Consider the following 16,419-nt stretch of genomic DNA (forward strand, 5'->3'; position numbering starts at 1 on the left):
TTTTGATTGGTGTAAGCCCTGCATGTTTGTAAACACTGGTCTTCAGTGTGAAGGTCCCTGTTAAGTGTTACATCAATGGTTAAGATAAGAGTTGATTGACAGGCCAGGGGTACCCAGGCAGGGGGTGGGTGCACAGCCATGACCTTCAAAGGTCCCAGCTGACACAGAGGCGAGGGCCATGACCTATGGATCCCACATGGTGGAGGGTGGTGGAGAGAAGGGAACAGCCATAAATCCAGGAACAATGGAATCAATCCCCTTCAAAGCTGGGGTCAGAGGGTTGTCAGGCACCATTGTACTGAGCAGGACATACATCACGCGTGTGAATGCTTCTAAGAGCACCGGTCGATCCCGTCAGCTCCACCGCCCCTGAGGGAGCATCCATGTGTGAGCAGCAGTGATGCGCCACCATCCTTGTTCAATTTATCAGACATTGCTTTGTGTATCTTTTGTTTCATTCCTCTCCTCTGCTCTTCATCCTCTACAAAACACATCTCTCCCTCGAGCCCCTTCCCACCAATCAGAGGATAGGAAAAAAGCTAACCTTGAGTAGTGGGACTGAACTTTTTATTTTGCCATTCGTGCATTTTGTTAGGTTCCTTGCTTTACCTTCACCTGAGCAAGGGTTTTTGCACATCAAGCCATCATTCTCACTACAAGCGTCAACTAAGCCGCACTCTAATGAAATTCAGCTGAGCTGCAACATGATTGCAGAATTTTCTCTGAAAGTTTACATTTTGTGGGACTTTTCTACCCACAACACTACTGGGAAGGAAAAGACATTTCAAAGTAGTTCTTAAGTAGGCACATTTTGTTTACTTTGACAGATGTATGGAATAAATTGTCGCAGCTGTCACGAATGTGGAAAATTGAACAGTTTGCAAACTTACAAAGTTTTCCACAGGCCTTTGTTAAGGGTACAACTTGACACCTCTTACTCATAATAATACTGGACACTGTGAGTGAAAAGAGGAGCAGGGATTGTGTTGAGATTTTATTCCCCTCCTTCCACTTGCGAAACACTCCACAAGAGATGCAGCCCTAACTCGTGGCTTTTTGGGGTCTTACCCTGAGAAAGTTTCTGTAATTCCATCTGCTATTTATAAATTAACTTCCAGAGCCGAATGTGACCTCAAAAAGGTGGCGACGCCCCCAAATGGAACAGAATGGGGTGCACTCTCAGGTTCACCCTGAAAAACGTATTGGCCAACTTGTGTTTACAAGACATCTGGAAAACCTAGCATATTCGCCCACATGGAAGAAGGCAGCTCATTGGCCACAACACCTTCAGCATATGCCAGAGCCTGGGGTCCAATGCCAGTTAAAGGGGGGCATCACTGCAGTCTCTGACAGTTGCACAAAGTTACAAAGTGGAATATCAAGAGGAAACTAATTTTACTTGGATGTATGATGGTACAACGCGTGCTTTTACAACGCGTACCGTTACGACGCAGGTTTTACAACGCAAGTCGTTACAACGACTTGCATTGGGGGGCGCTGGATAGTGAATATTTGAATTTACTATTCCAACTCCAGTCCCCGTGGATAGTAGGGAAGGTGTTGGATAGTAAATTAAACTATTCCCTATCCTAGAGCGCCCTCCAGCGCAAGTCATTTTAACGACTTTCGTTGTAAAACCTGCGTGGTAATGGTACCGCGTTGTAAAAGTTTCGTGGTAAAGGATGTTCCCCATTTTACTTTGTCTTCAGAAATCTCCCTGGCTAGAGCTCCCTTCTGTCATAAATACACTTCAATCCTTCGGCACTCGGAAAAAGCAGTTGTTGTGTAACCTCTCTCCTGCCTCAACTCTGTCTCAACATCAGAGAATCTTTCCGACCTCTACCCCTCCCCCTCTCATGCTCCACACCATCCTATTGGAAGGACCCCTCTTCAATGCCCACTGTGCCCCGGGACAGGCACCAGGTATACTCTGGCCAACCCCGGTCCACCCGCCCCATGCTTGAGAACCTCTACCCTGGTAGCCGCCGCCTACTCTAACACATGCCCATAAAAAAGAATCAATTCCACCAGCTCCCAAGAATGAGGCTTTGATTGGGAGCACCCAGGTGGGGGTGTTTTACTTACTGAGCGCTCTCCATATTTAAGGGTTTGGATTGGATGAGATCTGATGCCAAGGAGCAGCAGGGACTTGACATAGAACATTTTTATTGTAGCAGCATTATCCTAAACATGAGGGGCTGGACTCAAGAGAGTATAGTGTGTGTAGGGGGTGGAGCAGAGACCACATTAGCCAGCCAGTGATTGGACAGAACAAACAGAGTTAGTTTTACATACACAATTCAAGGCGTGAGAAGGTAAAGTGACTCGCCAAGAATCCAACACTACGTCTGCTGGGGTTAGAGCCCCGGTTTCCTCATTCTAAGGCCATTGACTTTGCCACTGCACCATGTCTACGCCCATCACACTCATTAGAGCAAAAAAAAACAACCCCAATGACAAAGACGTGGACACAACAGCAGCCTCCATCTCACAGCCTTCCCCCACTCGCGCGCCTTCATCCAACCCTAGATTAGATGACCGAAGACAACAGCATCAAAGATCTTAAAAGGCACCTCCTATGAGGGTACCACAACCCCTATAGGCATCACTGACACACTCCGCGAGGACATGTTGCAAGCTGGCCTTGGCTCAGTGACTGACTCTCTACTCACATGCACCGCAGCCAGTGCGGCCTTTCCTACTACAAGCCAACAATCGAGATTGCCTTCTCAACTACCGCCCAATCAATCATCGCCCCTTCCTAGGGTAAATTACTAATAGGATGATGGCCCTCCAGTAATAAACCCATATGGACTGCCATCTCACCTCTTATCCCAACCTCCTTAAAAACCTAAGCCTTGAGAATGCTTCAGGGTGAAATAGCCAGAGCGAAACACGTGTCTGCGGATCATTTCATTATAAGCTGAGTGGTGGGTAAAACTTCTGCCATATTACATTATATATTAACCCCTGCATTCCTTCTGAAAGTAAAGTAGTGTCTTTTTTAGAGTACACAGATTCTGTTTTTGTCTTTGCCAGTATAAGTGGGGAGTAGGGTCTCACCTTGAGGGTTCCACCCAGCACCTACAGCCTTACTGAAGGTAATACCAGGAAACGCCGGTGCAGTGCCAGCCGCAAGGTCAGTGTAAGATTCTTACAACCACATTGACTTAGTTTTCTTAGTGGACATTTCATCTGCTCCTCAGTGGAACCATTTGATACTCCCCAGCAGCAGTCAAAACACCAACTCCTGGAAATCTACCCCACAAAATGGGGAGGGGGGGGGGGGGGTTGTATTATTAAAATCCACAGATTTAGGTCCCCTAACATTTTTGGGGTGTTTCCCAGCATATTGGGGGCCTTCTACCCTATGTGAAAATCATCCGCTCTTCCAGGGTGGTCCTGCCATACATGGCGACAAAGCTGCCACTGTAAATGGGGCAGCGAAACCCAATGGTCACCCATCTTGGCAGTCTTTAAACGGCATCATGGCAGAGATGGTGGCGTCTCCACTAGTGGGATCACCGCCAGAGGCACCGGTGAAGAGGCCACTGTAAAATCCTCTCTCACTGCCATCCTCCAATCCAGGCCTAAGCTCAGAATCACCTCTTGGATAAAGCGAGCTGCCAAAGTATGGCATGAGTTCTAACTTGCCGCATGATCCCAGAGAAAGAGGTGCCCGTTAAGGGACTGGGTGACAGGAGAGCAGGCGACGCACCCTATTGGAGTTGTCTATATAATATGAAGGGATCCACTGACTAGGAGGCCACTTAAAGTCCTTTTTTGTACATCTGACCCATTCTTGTGTCCTTCAGAAAGGCCCAGGTGTTGAGACGGTGAAGGTCACGGGACTGGTCTGCGTGCAGGGTAGGGTGACATGCTGCCTTGTACCAGGAGTGTCTCCCTTCCTTCTTCAGGATGCCAAATAGGCCTTTGTGAACATCCAGCAGATGCCAATGTGTCAAACTCTCCTTTAAGTGGAAACAAGGACTTATCGGCTTCCGTCGCCGCATACACTCCTTGTTCTCCCAGGAGGGGCCAGAGAGGGCAAGCTAGCTAAGGACCATGTCTGCCTCTGTTGTTTCCTATATGCTTCTGCAAGTCCAGGACAGGGGGTGGGTGAGGGGGCCTTTGTCCATCTCTATATAGAACTAGAAAAAGAAAGAACTGATGGAATGTCACCAATCGACTGTGAAAGAAAGGAGGTGCTCAGAGATGGGAGCGACCAATGATGACATGTTTTCAAGTGAATTTGTGATTCCTAATCGTTCATTGGCCAAGCAAACAGATGTGCCCTCGGATAAAATACAGCTGCCATGAAAGTGTCACATTAGACCAGTGCCTAGAGGTATCAGAATCCAAGCAGCGCTTCCTTTTGAGGTGTTCTGTTGTGCGCCAGTCCGGTTGGGACCCCTGCCATCCGTTTATCAAAGTACACAGAGGGGCATATTTATAAGGGTTTTGAATTGCCCATGCGCCACACTAGGGGAGAGGATGTAGCCTAATGGCTAGGGCGGTTGATCTCAAATCTGAGGAACTGGGTTTGAGTCTCAGCAATGACGCGCAACATCCTGTGAATCAGGGCAAATCACTTAATCTCCCCGTGCCAACAAAATAAATGTGTCCTTGTGCAACACAACTGGTGCTTGTGTAAAGCGCTCTGATACCTGATACAGTCGGGTCAAATTTGCGCTATATAAAACTATGAAAAAAAAGGGCAACTGAAACCTACGTTGGATTTACTAAGGCACGGAAGACCACCCTGCGTGGCCCCTTATGGCTGGATACATCCACAGCAACACAACACAGTGCTAATGGCTGTCTTGCAATGCACTGCACCCGGGAGGTGGTCCATGGGTGGAGGGTGGATGGATTCTGGTGCAGTTGCAGATTTACCATCAGTGGTAAATCAAGGAATGCGTGAAATTGCTTCGCGTCCCGAGGTAAGGCGAAACAGGGAGACATATCTTTGTTTCTCCTCGTAACTTCTTCTTTCTATGTGTGCTGCATTCTCCAGCCCACACGGAAAGAGGAATGTGCCTCCCAGGATTGTTGTGCAGGAAAGGATACCTTACTGCACAAAAACATCCCTGCTTACAACGCAGGCACCCTTGCACGATGGTACAAGGGTACCTGCTGGCACTGGGGAGCACACTGTGCGCCAGCTTTATAAAATGACAGGAATGCGCCCTATTATTTTAACCCCTTCGCTGCGGGGGATATTCCCCCGCTGTGCTGGGGGATAGGGGGGTGCGCACAGCGCTCACATGCTTATGACGAGCTGAGGTCGTCATGAGGCAAGGCACTCCTGTGCTCATGACGAGCTGAGCTCGTCACGGCCACACCCGTTCCCGCGAAACGCTCAGCACAGCAGGGGAATTATCCCCGCATGCGAGCGTTCCATGGCTCATGACGAGCTGAGCTCTTCATGAGGTACGGCGCTCCTGTGCTCATGACGTGCTGAGCTCGTCACAGCTGCACCTGTTCCCGTGGAACGCTCAGCCCAGCAGGGGAATTATCCCCGCATGCGAGCGTTCCACGGCTCATGGCGAGCTGAGCTCGTCATGAGCACCGGAGCGCCGTGGCTCATGGTGAGCTCAGCTCGTCATGAGCATTCAAGGAGTTAAATACAGTGCATTCCTGCCCTTTCACTATCACGCGCCGCAGAGCTGCAAATGACTTGCTGCGCTGCGTGATCATTTCATAAATATGTCCCAGAGTAGTAAAGATTTGCTGTGGCCGGAGCTCCCTGCCCGACTGTGGGCACCCCATAGTAATGAACTCATTAGCATTTATGTTGCAAATAATAGTAACATACCTATTTTAAGATCTTCATAGTAGGTGCTGATTACTGTTCTACTTAAGGGTAATAATTGTATCAAGGACAGGTGGTGGGCAGATTAAGTTAAAGCCTGCAAGGGTTCATTCTTACACTTTGAAGGTTACAGGCAGGTGCTTGCGTCACAAACTTACCCACTGAGCTGCTTTGCCTGGTTTGGAACTTGTAGACTGCTTATAATACAAGGATCTCTACAATCAACGCATTAGCCCACTGAGCTATCTTATTGGAATACGAATCTATGTTCTCCAGGCTATGCGCGTGCTGTGCAGAAAACCAGTGACACTCTAAGATATTTTATAACTTTTCAAAACCTATGAGCAGCAGGCTACACAGAGACCTCTGCAGCAAGCACTCGAACCACCTGAGCTGTCTTACAAGTTTTATAGCTTGAGACTCGCTAAATGCTCATCTCTTCACCGCTTGCCATCTATATTGGTTTTGTGCTGTGTTGATTGTGTGTGTGTTGTCTGACTTAATTTAGAAGTTTTGCTACTTCTCTTAGGTCGTGTTGTTTGAGGAGTGGCTTGTGCTGTTGGGTAGGCACTCATTTCCCAGTTGTGTATCTCTGGTGTTGTACTGTGTTCTGATTCTGGTGTCTTACTAGATATGAGAGGGGAGGATGAATGAGGAGTTGCTTAGTAACGCAGCGCCTGGATACCCCTTGGGTGATTAGCGCGCCCTACAGATATTAATTGATTGATTGATTAGCCTGCAGCCGCAGAAATAACCAGACACCTACATAGACCTGGAACCATATACAATGCCTGATGTTAAGATTTGGTCTGAGGCTTCTTGGTGCTTGATGTGTGGCTGTGCGAGTGCAGGGGTGTGCAGTGGACTGGTCGAATAGCTTTGGCGCCATGTGTGAAGGTTCAAGATGGTCTGAATAAGCTGTTCTGTTAGCTTCTGTGGGACATTGTTTTGTGCAGAAAGGGAATTGATGTTGGGACATCAAGGGCCCGATTCACAGAACTAACTTAAGACAAAATTCTAAACTTACCACTTTTGGTATTCACAAAAGTTAGGATTTTGTCTTAAGTTTGTTTTAAGACTTACTTAAGACAGACTTAAGACAAAATCCTAACTTAAGTCTGACTTAAGTCTGTCTTAAGACAAACTTAAGACAAAGGGCCATATGTATCAAGCCAAATTGACTTCGCAAACTCCCAAATTCTCAGAATGTCAGCATTTGCGAATGCAATTTGGCGTAATGGTATGTATCAAGAAAATCTGCTTGTAAAATAAGGAATCGCAAAATTTGCGATTCCTTATTTTGCGATTGCATTTAAGGAATTGCAGATTTTGCGATTCCTTAAATGCAGTGTAAGAAGCCCAAAAAAATCGCAAATTGGCCTTAAGGAATCACAAATTACCACCAACTTCTAGTTAGTGGTAAGTTGCGAATTCCTTGAAAAATGCATATTTTTGCATTTTTCAAAGTGCCATGTGACGCACATACATGCCCTTAGGGCATGTATGTGCGCCACATGAGCACCCATGCATATTTCAGGGGTGCAACAGGGTGTCCTTTGGACACCCCTGCACCCTTGAAAATATTCTCAATTTGCGATTAGCAAATTGCGAATCGCAAATTTTCCATTCATTCCTATGGGCCTCCTGGCCCATAGAAATGAATGGGAAAGTATTCCTTAATTGCGAATTCGCAATTTGCGATTTCGCAATTAAGGAATATTAAGAAATCGCTAAAAAATTGCGATTTTCTTGATACATAGTAATTAGCGATTCCGAAATAGGGATTTCTTAAAAATCGCTATTAAAGAATCGCTAATTACTACCTTCATACATATGGCCCAAAATCCTAACTTCTGTGAATACCAAAAGTAGTAAATTAAGGATTTTGTCTTAAGTTAGTTCTATGAATCGGGCCCCAAGTCTTTGCTAACTGCATTGATTTGCTGGCATGTTGCACGAGTGAATGCGCCAGGTATTTGGTTTCTCTTAGTTGTTATGTCGTATGTCTGGCAATAAGCCCAACTGTAGGGATGGTCAAGTTGGAGTTTCATTGACCAGTCTGATTTCTTTTCTTAATAACTTCTGCACCATTTGACAAATCCAAACAAAACTTTCAGAAGAAAAGTTAATCCGATTTGGGCTTGGCGTGGCGAGTTTGATGGGCATCCATCAGTGAGTAGAAAGGGGGTAAAAAAGCGACTTTCCAATTTTTTACCTCTCATTGCTCTCTGCTGCAGAACTGTAAGTTTAACAGACCTGCCCTAAACTTGGTATGAAAGCAGGCACTTCACCCAAGAAAGTGCCTACGTTCGGGTTGGTGTAAATCTGCTCAGTGGGGTGTTGGCAGAGAAATGTGAAAGTTGCACTTCAGATTTCAATGTTCTTCTTTTTGGAACCTCCTTGACGCAATATATTGAAAGGAAGGGACATGGGCAGGCGATATGCGGAGCCCTTTCCATGATGGTGTCTGTACAGGGACTGCTGCCTGAGGTTCGAATTTAAGAAGAACTTGAGTCTTTTCCTGTGATGTCAGTTCCTGTTTGAATCATATAGAATGGAGGTATTGATAAGTGATGGATTTATTGCAACACGCCCTCTCCCTTACTTTTCCATCTGTTCATTGCCAATTTGCTTCTGTTATTTCAATGATTTCCACTCCCCACAGCCAGAGCTCCCTCTGACCCTTCCAGAAAGACGCTGCTTTCTTATTTTCCCTTCCCTGATCTCAGGGACAGTCTTCTACCATGCTCATCTTCTTCTGCATGAATGTTCCTCTTCAATGAGGAGTTACTTGATTGTTAGGGAGTTTTTTTGCACTTTGTGACTTTTTGCTCCTATCTGGGACCCTCCTAAGGAGACACTTGACATCTTTCACGTGTACTATTCATTGCAGGGTTGTAGCAGGCCTTTAACAAGTGTCCATAGTGCCCAGCCCCTGACATTTCCTTGTTGTTTGCATGACAGCCTACTGCAAATACACCTGACATGATGACAACTAACTAGAGAAAAAATATATATATTAACCCCTCCCCGGCTGGTGACGGAACCACTCCGTCATCAGCCGCGGTCGCGCTGTGCTGATGACGGAGCGGTTCCGTCACGGCCCGCTCGGCACGCCTGCGTGGCGCGGTTTCCGCGCCTGCGCTGAGCGTTCCATTGAGCGGGCGAGACCGTGACGGAACCGCTCCGTCTAGAGCACAGCGCAACCGCAGCTGGTGACGGAGCGGTTCCGTCAACAGCATGGGCGTGCCGCTCGGCCCCCTGCCCCCTTAGCACTGCGGCGGAATAGCCGCCGCAGTGAAGGGGTTAAGAGGAATCTTTTAAAATAGTGCTAGCTGCATCTGAGCTATTTAATATTTTTGACACTTGACACACAATTACAATACCAACAGATGTGTGACAAATACCACAGTTTTTCAGCTGGCCCGCCACAGGCACCTCTATGTTAATCTGACCGCATCAACAAAGTTATAAATCCAATTTAGGCATAGGCTGGACAGGGTCACAGTAGAGCAAGGATGTAGATAGTCACTCCATCTTGTCCTATTTATTCAGCATGCAGAATTCTTTCTACTCCAGAATTTTTTTTTAATTGCTACTACAGATTAGAATTACAGACATGGATCAATCCAGTATTCGATTGATGACTAAGCTATATTTCTTGCACATATGAACAAGACAGCTTGGTAAGCTTGTGTTGTGACCTGTCCATTGTCCACTAAGTAAACCACCTTATCTCAATATGTTTCTACATTGAAAGACTTTATTGCATTTTAGGCTCTTGCACAATTCATTTCAAGTGGACAGAATTACAAATCCGATATCCTGTGGGCATTTGTTACAATACCTTCTGTGAGCATGCTGCCCTTTCCGTAGAGACATGCTTTCTACATATAATGTTGCTCGGACAAGACGTGAATACAATCTGTACAATCTAATTACAACATATCTCTTTCCATAAAGCAAGGCTGCCAGTGAACTTCATTAGGTGGGCTATTTGAGACATTCACTTGTGCTGTCATGGTATACATTAGGATAACAATGGTTGCAATAATCTCTTTTACTCTTAGGGCCAGATGTATCAAGGAACCAATTTGCGATTCTGTAATAGCGATTTTTAAGAAATCACTATTTCAGAATCGCAAAATGGTATGTATCAAGAAAAACCCTTTTTTTTCCGATTTCTTGATATTCCTTAATTGTGAATTCGCAAATTGCGAATTCGCAATTAAGGAATACTTTCCCATTCATTTCTATGGACCAGGAGGCCCATAGGAAGGAATGGGAATTTTTTCTCAATTTGCGATCTCAATTTTCTAATCGCAAATTGAGAATAATTTCAAGGGTGCAGGGGTGTCCAAAGGACACCCTCTTGCACCCCTGAAATATGCATGGGTGCACATGTGGTGCACATACATGCCCTAAGGGCATGTATGTGCGTCACATGGCACTTTGAAAAATTCTAAAATGTGCATTTTTTTCAAGGAATTTGCAACTTACCACCAACTAGAAGTTGGTGGTAATTTCCGATTCCTTAAGGCCATTTAGCAATTTTTTTTGCCTTCTTACATTGCATTTAAGGAATCGCTAAATTTGCTATTCCTTAAATGCAATGTCAAAATAAGGAATCTCCAATTTTGCGATTCCTTATTTTGCATTGGATTTTCCTTCATACATATCATTTTGCGAATTGGCATTCGCAAAGGCCGAAATTCTGCGAATTTCGGCCTTTGCTAATGCGAATTTCAATGATACATATGGCCCTTAGTTCCCACATGATTAACACTGTGAGGTAAGCATAACTGAACACCTCTCAGATGCTTCCCTTCAACTATAGATATACAATGTGTGGGTTTCTTTTTCCTTAGAGCTGTTGATATTATTATCACTTACAATGGTAGTGATGAAGCCACTTAAAAAAGTATACGAAGGGCCGAACCTTTGTTGAGTGTAGTCGTTTTAGACTGAAAATGCCATATGATGGAGCTCAGATCTAAACAAAAAAGGAGTATACCTCATTCCTTTTTCATGCTGTTTTTGAGCTAATACGGCCAAAGCCTATCATTTTAACCTATGTGTGCTTTTCATAGACATTAATGCCCAGATGCATCAAGCATTTTTGGAGTCGCAAACGGTGCGATTCCTTAAAATCGGCCGTTTGCGATTCCAAAAATGCTTTTTGAGATGCATCATTTGTTTTTGTAGAAAATCGCTAATTTTGCGATTTTCTAAAATGCGATTGCATTTAAGGAATCGCAATTTTGCGATTCCTTAAATGCAATGCATCATTTTAAAAAAAATTGTGAATTTTCAAATTGCAAGTGCAAATTACCACGAGGTTGAACCTCGTGGTAATTTGCAAAATTGTTTAAAAATGCACAAAAATGCATTTTTTAAACTGTTAAGTTACAGACACACATGTCCTTAGGACATGTGTGTATTTAACTTATAGGTAAAAGTGCATTTCATGGGTGCAGGGGGGGGTCATTTGGACCCCCCTCTCCACCCTTGAAATGCTTTGTTGAATTGCGATTTCAAATTGCGAATTCGCAATTCCCATTCATTCCTAGGGGCATTTCAGCCCATAGGAATGAATGGGAATTGCGAATTCGCAATTTGAAAATCGCATTTTTTATGCGATTCTGTAAAAATTGCGATTTTTACCGAATCGCAAAAAAAGTGCGAGAAAAATTATGCATACCATTTTGCAATTCCTAATTTGCGATTCGGTAAATTTCGCAAATTAGGAATCGCAAAAAAGTAGTTTGATGCATCTGGGCATAAGTGTCCATAGCATATCTCACTCACTTGAGTATTGCGCCATCAGTGCATTATTGTTTGTAACACCCTTGTAAATGTGTTATATATCAAGTTTATATAATCTCTGGATTGTACAGAAGTGAAACCATTGCAACTAATTCAAATGCCCAGAGTTCCTCCTGTTGGCATCATGCAGAACAGAACTAACAAACTGAGACATTGATTTAGTTATTTTAAATGACGTAGCTGGGCATTTATCTGGGCACCTGCTACTTTTAAAACAGCAAAATTCCTCTACAATGAACTTGAAGGACCTCCCACCCGTCTTGCTAATGTACTTCAAATGCCCAGGTTCCTAGATATGCATGGAAGCAAACACCTCCATTTCAAAATCCAGACTAGCCCCAGAACGACCCAACGCGGCACCCTCGCCTACAGACCGGCCGGACCTTGAACCGCGTTCACCACCCCCATCGTCGACTTCATCCTGCCCCACGCCGTCGCCTCCACGGACTACATACTCATCTGAGACCCCAACTTCCACCAGGAAAACCTCAGCGACCCCAACTCTGCCACCCTCCTGGACAACCTTGCCAACCTTGGACTGAAACAACTCATCACCACCCCCACCCACAAGGCAGGACACACCCCCAACTCCATCTTCGCAGGAGGTAACAACATCTACTTCAGCCACACCACGCAACCCCCCTGGATGGACCACTACTGCGTACACTTCCATGTCGACAAACCCACCACCCCCAAGCCTGCACCCCACCCACCGCGAAGGAACTGGAGCAAGGTCACTAAGGAGCACCTCAACTCCAACCTCAACAGCGATGCCCCCCCCACCTCGACAGACGCCAACACGCAGCCGCAGCCAAAGAACCTCACAGATGGATCACCAACTGTGCAGACAAGCTAGCCCCCCTCTGCAACCCTAACAGACAGGGCCCCAAAGAAGGCCACCTGGTTCACAGCTGACCTCCAAAAATCCAGACGCACCTGCAGACGCCTTGAGAAGAACTGGAGAAACGCCAAAGCTTTGGAAGATCGCACCACTTACATACATACATACAAGAATGCCATGACAAAATACCACCAACTCATTAGATCCAGCAAAAGGACCTCCATCCAAAACAAAATCCAGGCCAACTCCAGCAACTCCATGGAAATCTTCAACATCATTCAGGAATTCATCAAGCCCTCCGCCCTCACAGGACCTCTGCAACAAACTCGCTTCTACTTCTACATGAAAATTAGATCCCTGTACAACAACTTCAACAAACAGACTCCGGACACCAATCCCACTCCTCCCCCAAACAACGACACCAGCCCACCATCCTCTCTTGAACCCCAGTCACCACCAAAGACACTGCATCGACCATGAAAGGCATTCACTCAGGAGCCCCAACGGACCCCTGCCCTCGCACATCTTCCATTGCACCCGAACTACGATGCACCATCTGCGCCACCTTTGAAGCCGGCACGTTCCCCGACGACTGGAAACGTGCAGAGATCAAGCCCCCCCTGAAGATGCCCCAGCAGATCCGACGGACCTCGCGAACTACTGACCCATCTCTCTCCTCTGTTTTGTGGCCAAAGTCACCGAGAAGATCGTCAATGTCCAACTAACGAAATACATCGAAGGGAACTCCATCCTCAACCCCTCCAAATCAGGATTTCGCAGCAACCACAGCATCAAGACTGCCCTACATGCCCCCACATACGAGATCCGCACCCTCGTCAACCAAGGCCACACTGCAGCTCTGATCCTACTTGACCTCTCTGCAGCCTTCGACAGCGTCTCCAACTGCACTCTCACCACCAGACTCCACAACGCTGGCATTCATGGAACCGCCCTCAACTGGACCCGCTTCTTCCTCACCAGCAGAACCCAAAGAGTCAGACTTCCACCCTTCCTCTCCAAACCCACAGAGATCAACTAAGGAGTACCCCAGGGATCGCCGCTCAGTCCCACGCTGTTCAACATTTACATGGCCCCCCTCACTGCCATCGTCAGACAGCATGGATTCAGCATAGTATCCTACGCCGAGACCCAGCTCATCCTCTCCCTCACCACCAGACTCAGCTTCCAGGAAAGAAGGAAGGACTTTGTATCCTGGATGAACAGCAGCTGCCTGAAGCTTAACTCAGAGAAGACAGAAGTCCTCGGACCTTCCCCCTCTGCATGGGACAACACCTGGTGGCCAACCGCCATCAGCAGTCCCCGTACCCCCACAGACTATGCCGGACCTCTGCATCATACTCGACTCCTCCCTCACCATAAGCCGACAGATCACCGCCATTACCTCCACCTGCTTCAACACCCTTTGCATCATTCGTAAGACCTTCAAATGGATCCCCCCGAATCAAGGAAGAATGTCACCCACGCACTCTAAACCAGCAGATTGGACTACGGAAACACCCTCACCGGAAGAACCCAGAGAGTCCGCCTCCCACCATTCAAGTCCGAGGCCTCTGAAATCATTTGCGGCGTACCTCAAGGATCTTCACTCAGTCCCACCCTCTTCAACGTATACATGAGCCCCCTCGCGACCATCGCCCGCCAACACAACCTCAACATCATCTCCTACGCGGACGACACTCAACTGATCCTTTCTCTCACCAAGGACCCCAGCACCGCCAAAACTAACCTACACGAAGGAATGAAAGAAGTCGCCGAATGGATGAAACAAAGCCGTCTGAAACTGAATTCAGACAAAACGGAAGTCCTCATCTTAGGTACATCCCCCTCCGCATGGGACGACTCCTGGTGGCCGGAAGCCCTCGGAAAAGCACCCATCCCGACAGACCACGCACGGAACCTTGGCGTCATCCTGGATTCTTCACTCTCCATGAACAGACAAGTCAACGCCGTATCCTCTTCCTGCTTTAACATTCTTCGCATGCTCAGAAAAACATTTCGCTGGATCCCCTCCGAAACAAGGAAAACAGTCACCCATGCTCTAGTCACGAGCCGACTGGACTACGGAAACACCCTATACGCAGGCACCACCGCTAAACTCCAGAAGAAACTACAACGAATCCAAAACGCCTCAGCCAGGCTCATACTAGACATCCCACGCAACGAACACATTTCTGGGCACCTTAAAGACCTCCACTGGCTACCCGTCAATAAGAGGATCACTTTCCGACTGCTTACCCACGCACACAAATCACTCTACGACATCGGACCAGATTGCCTCAACTCTCGACTGTCCTTCTACACCCCCTCCCGCCAACTTCGCTCTTCCAGCCAAGCCTTCGCCACTGTACCTCGCATCAACAAGACCACCATGGGAGGCAGATCCTTTTCATACCTGGCTGCCAAAACATGGAACTCACTCCCCGCTTACCTCCGCCTCACCCAGAATCACCTAGCGTTCAGAAAGCAGCTTAAAACGTGGATATTTGACAAATAATCCCCTCCCCCTCCTAAGCGCCTTGAAACCCTCTGGGTATGTAGTGCGCTATACAAATTTTATGACTTGACTTGACTTGACCCTCTACACTTGGATCAACAAATCTCTACTCCGCAAGCTGCAGACCATACAGACCACTGCAGCTAGACTCGTCCTCGGCATCCCCGACACAAACACATCACCCAACACCTGTGAGGCCTCCACTGGCTCCCCACAGACAAGATACTCACCCATGCATACTAATGCCTCCACAACACCGGACCCCAATATCTCAATGAAAGAATCTCCTTCCAAGTACCCAAGAAAAACCTCTGTTCCGCCAGCCTTTCCCTCGCTGGAATCCCATGCATCTGCAGAGCCAGAACGGGTGGAAGAGCCTTCTCCTACATCGTGGCAAAGACCTAGAACGAGCTCCCAATCAACATCAGACGCGCCCCCACTCTGCACATCTTCAGGAAGACCCTCAAGACCTTACAGGTGAGTAGCATGCTTCACAATTCCCTGATTGATTGATTGATTGATTGAGCGCTTGGAAGCCCCTTAGAAGAGCAGTGCCACACAGGACTCGGGCAGTATCAATGTCTCAACTTTGGCATCTCAAACACCACTGAAGTTTTTTTAACTTGCACGTAGGAGATGCTATCAGGTCTGCCAGGGTAATCGAAGTCAATGACGATATACTGACTCATGCCACCTAATTTTGAACAACGTTGTAGAGACAAACAAAACTGGGAAAGAGTATTCATGCTCCCATACAACAAGGTTTGAGTTACTAAAACTGTAACTGTGTTTTTTCGGTATAAATTCTTGGTTGAGGAAGTTTCACCTGATCTGAAAAAAGTAAATGATCAGATAACAGCAGCTCCACCTCAGTGTAGGGTGACCAGATTTTGAAAACTAAATCCGGGACATTTTGTAAAAATAGAAGAAGGACAATAGTTTAACATCAGCCAAGGGGCACAGAATGACAGCGCTCATCAACATAGAAACACAGACGGGGTACTATGGAAATTAAACGCTCATTTTAAAGCCGAATATTTTACCTGCTTATTGAATTGCTTTCTGCTAATAGCTACTTGCTGATCCTGCCTTGAAACATATAAAAAGTCCCTCCCACTGTTTTCAGCCGGCCCTCTCTAAAAACCCGGACATGAGCCAAACCTGCTGGGACAGGTGGTGAAAGACGGGACTGTCCCAGCAAATCTGGGACGCCTGGTCACCCTACCTCAGTGTCAGATGTTCGCAGTTTCCTAGGGATGGTAACATAGAGCAGTTAATTCATAGGGAACTTAACCTTACTAATAAAATCAGTGAGAGAGCTTTTTAAAGGAGGCGTGTGGCATATGCGTTCCGTTCCGGAAAGGTGTTATCATTTATTAACATCAGAGTGACACACACTACCAGGGTCCGAACAGGCGCTAC

At 46.6% G+C, this 16,419-nt stretch overlaps 1 protein-coding gene across 1 annotated transcript in view; it reads right to left on the reverse strand.

Annotated features, from left to right (window-relative positions):
• LOC147684434 (chemokine-like protein TAFA-1) overlaps nucleotides 1–16,419 on the reverse strand; it is a 249,975-nt gene that overhangs the window by 128,739 nt on the left and 104,817 nt on the right. The window lies entirely within an intron of this gene.

The sequence above is a fragment of the Lissotriton vulgaris genome, chromosome 10 (assembly GCF_964263255.1).
Source record: "Lissotriton vulgaris chromosome 10, aLisVul1.2, whole genome shotgun sequence".
In the NCBI taxonomy this organism is placed as follows: Eukaryota; Metazoa; Chordata; class Amphibia; order Caudata; family Salamandridae; genus Lissotriton; species Lissotriton vulgaris.